Source organism: Capsicum annuum, chromosome 1 (assembly GCF_002878395.1).
Source record: "Capsicum annuum cultivar UCD-10X-F1 chromosome 1, UCD10Xv1.1, whole genome shotgun sequence".
Classification (NCBI taxonomy): Eukaryota; Viridiplantae; Streptophyta; class Magnoliopsida; order Solanales; family Solanaceae; genus Capsicum; species Capsicum annuum.
The window spans coordinates 149,137,578-149,148,772 of NC_061111.1; positions in this window are offsets into that span (position 1 = coordinate 149,137,578).

Below are 11,195 nucleotides of genomic sequence, written 5' to 3' on the forward strand. Positions count from 1 at the left end.
CTAAGGTTCAATAGAGTCCTAGGAAGTCTGAAAGCCATATCTAGTAGAGTCTTGTGCATAGATGTGTTACTATGAGATATTTTAGGAAAAATTTCCCTTCTTTTAGTATTTATGTCGTCCGAGAGAGAATGAGCTCTAGTTTTACTCTTTTTATAATCCTAGCTTCTCTTTCATTTACAGAATATGCCTCCAAAGAGGACTCAGGGAAGAGAAACTAGAGATCAGTCAGCCCTTTAGCCCGTCCATCCAGATCCTTTGGGTAAGCATATCTCCCACACGGAGTTCAGAGAAGCCTTCACCACCCTAGATCATTCTGTGTTAGCCCAGAATAAACGTCCAACTATAGTTTTAGCCAACCTAGTGGTGAATGCTGCTACTGCCAGGATTCAAGACTTCACTCGAATGAACCTTCCATCATTTATCGGGTCTAAGTCAGCTGAGAACCCTCAGGAATTTCTTGATCAGGTGCAGAAGGTTACCGATATCATTGGGATGACTGTTGTTAAGAGCACTGATTTGTTTGTGTATCAGTTATAGGATGTGGCTCACTCATGGTTCAAATAGTGAAAGTCAGAGAAGGTCATAGATGTAGGGTCTATAGAATGGGAGGAGTTTACAGTTGCTTTATTAGATAGGTTTTTCCTGCTAGAGTTGAGGGAAGCGAAGGTTTTGGAGTTTATAAACCTAAATCAGGGCAATATAAAACTCTCAAGTTTACTTAATTATCCAAATATGCCCTATATGTTATAGAAGATAGCAGATCGAAGATGAGTAAGTTCATGCTAGGAGTGTCTAGCAGCGTGGTCAAGGAGTGTAGGACCGCAATGCTTATTAAGGAGATGGACATAGCCAATCTTATGGTCCATGCTTAGCATATAAAGAAGGCCAAGATAAAGAGAAGGAGAGAGAGAATAAGAGAATGAGAATAGGTAGTTTCAATTTCACTTAGCCTAAGTCAGAGGGTGGGAATCATTCTCAGTTTTGCCCAAAAATCTTAGTTCCAGTTCCTTCCTAAGCTAGTGCTCCAATGCCAAAATTCAAAGATGGCAACTGAGATAAGGCACCAGTCCCTAAATCCCAGAGTAGGGTTAGCAGTGCCCTAACCAATCCCTTTTGCCAGAAGTGCAGCAGAAACTACCAAGGTATCTGCAAAGCTGGCAGTGATGTGTGTTTTGGATGTGGAAATCTAGGCTACAAAGTAAGACAGTATCCTCAGGTGGGTTTGCAGAGTCAGCATGTCGTCCCCCAGCTCAGTCCGATCACCCAAATTAGCAGGGTCCTCTTCCAGTGCCACCAGTGGGCAGCACCCAAATAGACTCAATGCTCTTCAGTCCCATCAGGATCAGGAAAGTTCTCCTGATTTGGTCACTGGTATGTTACAAGTTTTCCATTTGCATGTTTATGTTTTTCTAGATCCAAGAGCTACTTTTTGTTTTATTACTCCGTATATAGCAGTTGATTTCGGAGTCAGTCCTAAAATTCTAGTAGATCCCTTCTCAATTTCTACCCCACATCGTAGCCCAGCTGCTATACAGAAACTGTCCAATTATGATATCTCAGAAAGTTACTTCAGTAGATTTAGTCAAATTAGAGATGACTGATTTTGATGTCATTCTCGGCATGGATTGGCTTCATTCCTGCTATGCCTCAGTTAACTACAGAAACAGAATTGTTCAGTTTCAGTTTCTGAATGAACCCATCCTAGAGTGAAAGGGTAGTACTTCAGCACTTAGGGATCAACTTATTTCTTACCTTCGAGCTAGAAAGATGATATCTAAGGGATGTTTCTACCATCTCATTTGAGTCTAGGACTCTATTTTAGAAACCCCTACACTTGAATCATTATCGGTAGTATGTTAATTCCCAGATATGTTTCCCGAAGATCTGCCTAGAGTTTCTCTGAAAAGGGAAATTATTTTCAAAATTGATCTTCTCTCAGATACTAATCCCATATCTATCCTGCCATACAGAATGGATCCAGCAGAAATTAGAGAATTAAAGAAACAGTTAAACAATCTCTTAGATAAGGAATTCATCAGACCTAACGTGTCCCTGTGGGGCACACCAGTTTTATTCATATGTAAGAAAGATGATTCTCTTAAACTATGTATAGATTACCACCAGTTAAATAAAGTTACGGTCAATAACAAGTATCCACTCCTCAGAATTAATGACTTGTTTGACCAACTTTAGGGTATCAATTATTTCTCTAAGATAGACCTCAGATCAGACTATCATTATTTCTGATTCAGGGAAAGTGATATCCCAAAAATAGCTTTTCGAACTCGGTAGGGTTACTTCAAAATTTTTAGTCATGTCCTTTGGTCATACCAATGCCCCAGCAGCCTTCATGGATTTGATGAACCATGTGTTCAAGCAGTAATTGGACATGTTCATTGTAGTCTTGAAAGATGACATTCTTGTTTACTCCCGTAGTGAATATGATCATGCAAACCATCTCAAAATAGTATTGCATACTCTCAAAAATCATCAACTATTCGCCAAATTTAGTAAGTATATATTTTGGATAAGGTCAGTAGCATTCTTTGGCCATATAATTTTTGATGATGGCATTAGAGTTGTTCCCCAAAAGATCGAAGTAGTGAGAAACTAGCCCAGGCCCATCTCTCCCATCTAATATCAGGAGTTTTTTGGGTTTGGATGGCTATTACCGAAGGTTTACTGAGGGATTTTTGTCTATTGCATCCCCTATGTCCAGATTGACTCAGAAGAAAGTCAAGTTCCAGTGGTTAGATTCTTATGAGAAGAGTTTTCAGGAGTTAAAGACTCGACTCACCACAGCTTTAGTGTTACCCTACCAGATGGTTTCAATAATTTTCTTGTGTATTGTGATGCTTCTAGAGTTGAATTGGGTTGTGTTTTGATAAAGAGAGGTAAGGTCATAGCCTATGCCTCTAGACATCTTAAGCCTCATGAGAAGAACTATCCTATTCATAATCTTGAGTTAGCAGCAGTTTTTGCCTTAAAAGATTTGGAGACATTACTTGTATGGTGTGCACGTTGATGTGTTCATTGATCATAAGAGTCTGCAGTATGTGTTCTCTCAGAAAGACCTCAACCTCTGATAGATAAGGTGGTTGAAATTTTTGAAAGACTATGACATTAGTGTTCTACATCATCCGGGTAAGGCCAATGTAGTGGCTGATGCTCTCAGTAGAATGTCTATGGGTAGTTTTACCCATGTTAAGAATAGTAAGAACAAGTTAGCCCAGGAAGTTCATCAGCTAGCCCGACTAGGTGTTTACTTAGTCAATTTAATAGAAGGTAGTGTACCGATGCAAAGTAGCTCAAAAATATCCTTAGTTTCCAAAGTAAAGGAAAAGCAGGATAGGGATCCCAGTCTAGTCTAGTTGAAGAAATCAATTAGAAATCAGAAGGTAGAGGTTTTCTCCCAAGGGGGATATGATGTTTTGTGTTGTCAGGGTCATTTATGTGTGCCAGGTGTATATGACTTAAGGTAACAAATTCTCATAGAGGAGCATGGTGCGCGTTACTCTATTCATCCAAGGGCTATGAAGAGGTACCGTAATTTATGGGAGATCTATTAGTAGAGTGGGATGAAAAGAGACATTGCATATTTTGTGACTAAGTGCTCAATATGTCAGCAGTTAAGATTGAGCATAAAAAGCCTAGTAGGTCCATGCAGGAGTTCAGTATTCCTACCTGGAAATAGGATGAAGTGAACATGGATATTGTGATGGGCTTGCCTCTTACTCATCGTCAGCATGATTTAGTTTGGGTCACTGTAGACAGGATGACCAAATTAGCTCATTTCCTTTCAGTTCATACCTTCTATTCAACCGAGGATTATGCCAAACTCTATATCAGGGAGTTGGTTATATTGCATTGTATTCCATTGTCCATTATCTCAGATAGAGATACCCAGTTTACCTCTTATTTCTAGAAAGCATTCCAAAAGGGTCTTGGTACCTGAGTTCATCTCAGTACAGCCTTTCATCCTCATACATATGGTCAAGAAGAAAGGGCTATGCAGACCTTAAAAGATATGATGCGACCATGTACAATAGACTTTAAAGGTAGTTAGGATGACCACATGCCTTTGATTGAGTTCGCATATAACAGCAGCTATCACTCTAGTATTCAAATAGCTCTGTTTAAGGCGCTTTATGGGAGGAGGTGTAGATATCTCATTATTTGATTTAAAGTGGGTGAGGTTGCAGTGGTAGGGCCTGACTTGGTGTTTGATACCTTAGAAAAGGTCCAGTTGATCAGGGAAAGGCTTAAGACGGCTCAGAGCCGACAGAAATTATACGCAGATGTGCTTAGAAAAGATGTTGAGTTCAAGATTGGTGACTATGTGTACTTGAAGATCTCTCCTATGAAAGGAGTGAAGCATTTTGGAAAGAAATGGAAACTTAGTCCTCGATATGTTAGTCCTTACCAAATTCTCAGCTATTTTAAAAAGGTAGCTTACAATCATGAGTTACCTTCATATTTATCTTCAGTTCGTCCAGTGTTTCATGTCTCCTTGCTAAAGAAATGCATAGGTGACCCATCAGTTGTAGACCCTATTGAGGGCATAGATATTCAGAACAGCCTCTCTTATGAAGAAATCCCAGTCAAAATCATTGACTATCAAATTCATAGACTGAGGAACAAAGAAGTTTCTCTAGTCAAAGTTCTTTAGCGGAATCAGTCTGTTAAAGGAGATACTTGGTAGACAGAAGGAGACATGTGAACCAAGATCCTCATCTATTCTTCGCTAATCTAGACTCAGCTCAAGTTAATAGTTTCCTTAAGCTAAATCAGTTTCATGTTCAAATTTTAGTTACAAACTTGGTACCAGTTACCATTGCATGCTCAGTTATATGTTTATGAGCCAGTTCAGTCATGTATCCATATAGATTTATTTTATCAGTAATCTCATTCATGCATTCATGAATCATGTTCAGCTATATACATGCATCAGATATGCATGTTCAGTCTGATAATTCAGAATACCAGTCATCTAGTCATGTTCCAGATATTCATGTCTAGTAAGTAAGCCAGTCTCCAGTATTCTCAGTCCCAGCAGTCTCATATGGGGATGAATGCTCCCAAGGGGTCAAGCAGTCAAAATCCTAAGCTTAATTCAGTCCTGTAGGCTTGTCAAGGGGTCCCAGACTTAAAATATTTTAGCTAAGTACTCACACTTAGTGTTATATTAACCTACGAAGATTGGTAATCTTATTTTGCGACCTTTAAATCCATTAAATATTGATGTTTAGGTTGATTCATGATCAGGAATGTCCATAGGTGTTTTCAGACATGTTTTGGATTTTTCGAACTCGTTTGAAGCTTCTTTGGAATCCCAAAATAGTGAATCAATGCGATCTTGGTGTGCTGCACAAATATCACGTTGATTACTACTTTCCCCAACTACCAGCATCCAATTCCAGTGAATCTACACGAACATAGAGCGACGTGTTGGCTATCATCGATGCGCCGCGTTGACTTACACATCGGTAACCCAGTTTTCAATCATTAAAAGATTGCATTCTTAGGGGTATCTAGGTTTTTTTTTCCCTTGACCATCAGCCCCTAAAACACACAATTAAACTCCCTATAGAGCAAATATAGTCATTCTTTCTCAAATTTGCTCAAGAACAAAACCCAAGAAGATCTAATTTTAAATCAAGAACTTAAGATTCAACCATAAGGTTTCAGAAATTCTTCAACAAAGATATGTGAAGTGTTCATACAAAGGTTCCTTCCACCCTTGGAGTCCAAGAATCTCTTCTAAACTTCAATTAATCGATTTTATGATTTCCATGGTTGGAATTAAAGTGTATACATTATTGATATTTCGATTAAGTTCCTAATTAATGATTATATATATATATATATATATATATATATATTGTGAAATTGATCATTATGTATGTAGATTTATGTGAATCCATGATAAACCCTTGACATGTGAAATTAGAGATGAATTATGATGCTCACTTATTATTCGATACTATATGCATTTACTATGCTCACCAAGTGCTTGATAAATTTTCCATGTAAATTATTAAGATAATGAAATCATGTCAAACTAGCTTATGTGTAAGATATATCATGCAGGTGTTTGTCAAAATGCCCCAATGAATGAATGATGATGAAGTTCATAGTTTACATGTTTCATGTGATGTCATGTCTCTTAATTTATGCTATCGAGTCCTGGGGGTACTTGTACCCAACAATTTTACTGATTACCTAGAGCCATGGTTAGTCATAGAACAGTATTAGTCATGACACGATCAGCAGTATTCTTAGTCAGTTATAGAACTCAGGAAAACTCAGTAGAATCCATATTTGTCCAGTTTAATTCAGTATCCAGTTCTGACCTCAGTAAACTAAGTCAGCTAACAGAATTCAGTAGTATTCCGTTAGTCAACGAAACTCAGTGAACTCATTTCTGTATATCTAAACAGTAATCTCAGTAACCATTTAGTCTAGACTAGTACATACTAGAATTTAGTTCAGTGTCTATTCAATTGGGAGTAGGATTGAACGCCGAGTTAACCTAGGGACGGGGGCATTCCTGTCAGCAGAGGGTTTGACCTTTAGCAGCAATCCCTGTGTTACCGAACTACGTAGCTAGCGTAGGTTGAGGTATCTTTCTGCCAGACATTATGAGGGCTGATACTTCTTATTCAAGTTATCTTGCCAACGAGGGGTTGACGAAAGAGCTTCCTATCAGATAGGGTTAACTCACAGCTTGTCCTTTTCCGTGGAATAGTATTGACACCCTTCCAACTGGGGTTACATTGCACCCTAAATCAGTTAGAGGAGGGGCATTTTTGTTAGATGATTACACCACACAGTCTCAGTTCCATTCTCGATCTCAAAATAGAACTCAATTCAGTTCTATAGATTTAGAACTATCAGACAGAGTCACTCAGCTCAGTACGGAACTCATTATAGTTCCACAGTATTCAGAACTGTCAAATACAGTCATTCAAATAATTAGTAATATAGTATTCATAAACTCAGATATTGGTTATCAATATTTTGATTCAGTACTCAGTATTAGCACGATCTAAGTTACTGTTTATGTATTCATACATGTACTCTTAGTAAGTTATACTCATGCTATTCAGTTATTATTGTGCATGCATATGAACCCATGCATATTAGCCTACCTCACTGAGCATACCATTACATTCAAAGTACTGATGCATTCTTTTCTTTGCACTATGATGTCTTATATCATAGGTTCAAACGCACGGGCTCCAGAGGACCCTTAGCAGTTCAGACTCTCAACTTTCAGAGTAATGATGAGTCTTCATAGTTTGAGGACATGTTTATTATTTATAGTACTTTAATTTTATTTTAGTAGATAGAGTTAGTTGGGGGTTTCTCCCATCAACTCCACAGTTCAGACAATTAGAGGCTTTTTCATACTAGAGTATTTTTAGACAGTTGTTCAGTTTTTCAGTATTGATGTTCAGTTTTGGTATTGTGATACCATATTTAGTAATATTTTCAGTATTGAATCTTATGGAAAGTTTTTGCCTATTTTCACATATTTACAGTATTTATTGCACAGTTATTACAGTAGGTACCAGTCATGGGTTAGCTTGTGGTCTTTTGGGATTATAAGCATCGTGTAGCATCCAGGGTACATACTCGGGCCATTACACCCACCCTCCAAAATTGTTTTTCTTGTGATGGTTGTTTCTCCAAACAATTTCATTTTTATTCTATCAACAATGTTAAGGTCCGATAAAGTTTGCACAGACCATAAAGTAAGAAAAAAGGACATCTTCAACTCTTGATTGATCGGAACAAGCCACGGATGGACAATCTAAAATGAATCAATACATATATTAGAATGATGATGAAATTATTTAAAATAATCATTAATTAAAATAAAAACTTTATTAGAATTAGAGTTACTGCTTCCTTCAGGGGATTGAAAAGATAGAGAAATTTTGAACTTTTAGCAGTTTTGGTTGGCAACTATCTTAGGATTCCTAGGCAGGAAACTTTTTCCTGGTAGTTTAGTTATTGTTTCAAAGAAGGAATGGCTTCAAATACCCAAGCCTATAACATAATGCCAACAAATCAAAAGCATTATTGAATAAAAAAAATAAATCATATCATAATAAAAGAAATATTTACCATGAAAACCCATGGAAAGCCGTATAAGTTAACTATCTTTATCGTTAACGAAGTCAACAAATATTTGATAGTCATTTTGAAGCTTTCATAATCCCAAGGATAGATGTTGAATACCTCAAGATCCTTGGATAGATTTATTAAACCGAGGCTTATGTTGTTGTTAACGTCTCTTGCCCAAAGACTATTATGTACAAACCAAACCAAGCATAATGATTTCTTGTTCTTCTTTAAAAGTATTTTACCTTTCAACTCTTCTATCAAATTTTTATTTTTGAAGCTTGGACTAACAACGAACACCAGGTCATCATGATCACTCGACTTGCCTTTGCCTTTTTGAGTGTACGGGGTGCGTTTTTTTGGGTTAGAGTAGGTATAATTTGAGAAGGAGGAGAAGGATAATAGTTTAGTCCAGTAACTATGGAAAACTCCTTCCAACCAAAACAAACAGGCATGCCACAATAATTTATCCACACCTCATCCATCTTATCTTTGTTTTCATACATAAACCTACGCTTGAGAAGATTATATACCATTTTCATTTGGAAACGAGCATTATTGTCCTCCGACAAATCAAGATATTGCCCAAAGTAGCTTTTCATGAAATAATAATCCAATTTTTATTCTCAAAGTATTTTTCTGAAGGCGTCGAAAGATTTTTGCATGGATGACTTAACCACGAAATTACCCGTTAAATCCGTGGCACCATCGCACTATATTCTAAGAGGATAACTATCAATGCTGAAGGTTTTGACCAACTCTTCGGTGGAAGAGCTATTAGCATTTGGATCATCTCTTTTGAAATATTCCTCCTCCCCATGTTCATTATCTTCTGCTCCTGATTAAGATAATGCTTGTAAAGCAAGCTCATAGAGTGGTAGATGTAGCCTAGCTGCTTCACTTGTTCCTTTACTTGAACTTGATTCAATTTCTTTTATTTTGGGAGCCATATTATCTTAAATTAAAAAAAATATAAAATAGATTATAATTGATTAATGCATCATTAAAAAAGAATAACAGTAAATCTAACATGCAAAATAGTAAAATAACAGTTCCAACAGACCACACATCTGTTGCTCTAGGTTTGTTATCCGTTGCAACATATAATCAACCTGTTGCAATAGATGAGTAAACTATTGGAAATAATAAAAATAGATCACTCATCTATTGCAGCAGGAAGGCTATCTGTTGTAATATATAACCAATTTATTACAACAGATGATAATCTATTGAAAATAATAAAAATAGATCACTCATCTGTTGCACCAGGAAGGTCATCTGTTGCAATATATAACCAACTTGCTGCAATGGATGAATAATTCATTGGATACAATTATAATAAATCACTCATATGTTGCACCAGGTAGGATATCTGTTGCAGCATATAACCAACCTATTGCAGCGGATGAGTAATTCATTGGAAATAATTAAAACAAATCACTCATTTATTGCACCAGATAGGATATCTGTTGTAGTATATAACCAACCTATTGCAGCGAATGAGTTATTCGTTGGAAACAATAAAAATAGATCTCTCATCTATTGCACTAGGTAGGATATTTGTTGCAGTATATAACTAACCTATTGCAGCGGATGAGTAATCCATTGGAAATAATAAAAACAAATCTTTCATCTGTTGCACCAGGTAGGTTATCTATTGCAACCTATAAGCAACCTGTTGCAGCGAATGAGTAATCCGTTGAAAACAATAAAAACAAGCCACAATCTGTTGAAACAGATCACTCATCTATTTCCAAATGAGTTATCTGTTGGATTAATATTGTTTAGATTTCTTTCAAACAGAAGAGTCGTTTGTCGCAATAGATGAATGATTTGTTCTATTCATCTATTGCATTAGATGATTAATCTGTTGCATCGGATGTTTCATCTATTGAATCAGATGGTTAATCTATTGCATCAAATGGTTAATCTGGTGCATCAGATGGGTAATCTATTGCATCATGTGATTAATCTGTTGAATCAGATGGTTAATTTATTGTATCAGATGGTTAATCTGTTGCAATACCATTTTTACCAAGAAAAATAACAAATCAACCTAGCAACTCCAATACAACATACACACATACTAAGAACATCAACGGTGACCAAAAGTCACCAACAAATCAAATCAACAGTTCGACAACAAGAACTACAATAATAACAAAAAATTATATTTTACACCGGAAAGATTAGAGAAGAAATATCAGAAATTAGGGTTTTATTTAATCTACATTTCAAATTTAAGCAAGAAATATTGAAATTGTTAACCAATACTAGAAGAGAAGTTGGCTCAAGTTCCTTTGTTTCTTCATAATTAAGAAGACATAATATTTTACTTGTGAAAGAAGAAATGGGATGATGAAAAATTTGAAGTTGTTGTCGCTGGAGAAGTCTTCACATCGATTGATGGTTGAAAGTCGAAAAGAAACTCGCCCGAATATTTGTCGCCGAAGGTTGAAGTCGTCGAGGATTGAAGGGAGAAATTTTGCAAAATTGTTAGTTGGGAGAGAGTTGACAGAAGCTGTCGAGAGAGAGAGGAGAGAGGCGGTCGATGATTTAGAGAGGAGAGGGGTGTGGGTTGATTTGTATTTTTAAAAAGATTAGAAAGTTATAAAAATATTAATTAAGTCCACAATTAACTTAATAACATTTTCTAATTATGTTTGACCCTTTAAGTTGGTGAATGTCACCAACCCTTCATTCAAGACTTAAAAAACACCTTTCCTTCAATTTTCTCCAGTATCTTTTCCTTCACCAATGTAGAAGAATACTTCTTCCATAAAGTGACTTCACTTTTTCCTCCATTTTTCATTCATTATAAACTAGAACCCAACAATACACTTTAGTTGATAGACTTTGGCATTAGTACTACTAAATTACAGTTGAAATTTTATTTAATACAGGTTAGATGTTTATACTCTCTTTGCTTCAATCTGTTTGTCTTGTTTTAATTTGGTATGGAGTTCAAGAAAACAAAAATGACTTTTAAATCTGGTGGTTTTAAATTATGATATGCATATCGTGGCCTTAAATATGTCATGTTGAAAGTTGAAATTAAAAAAACG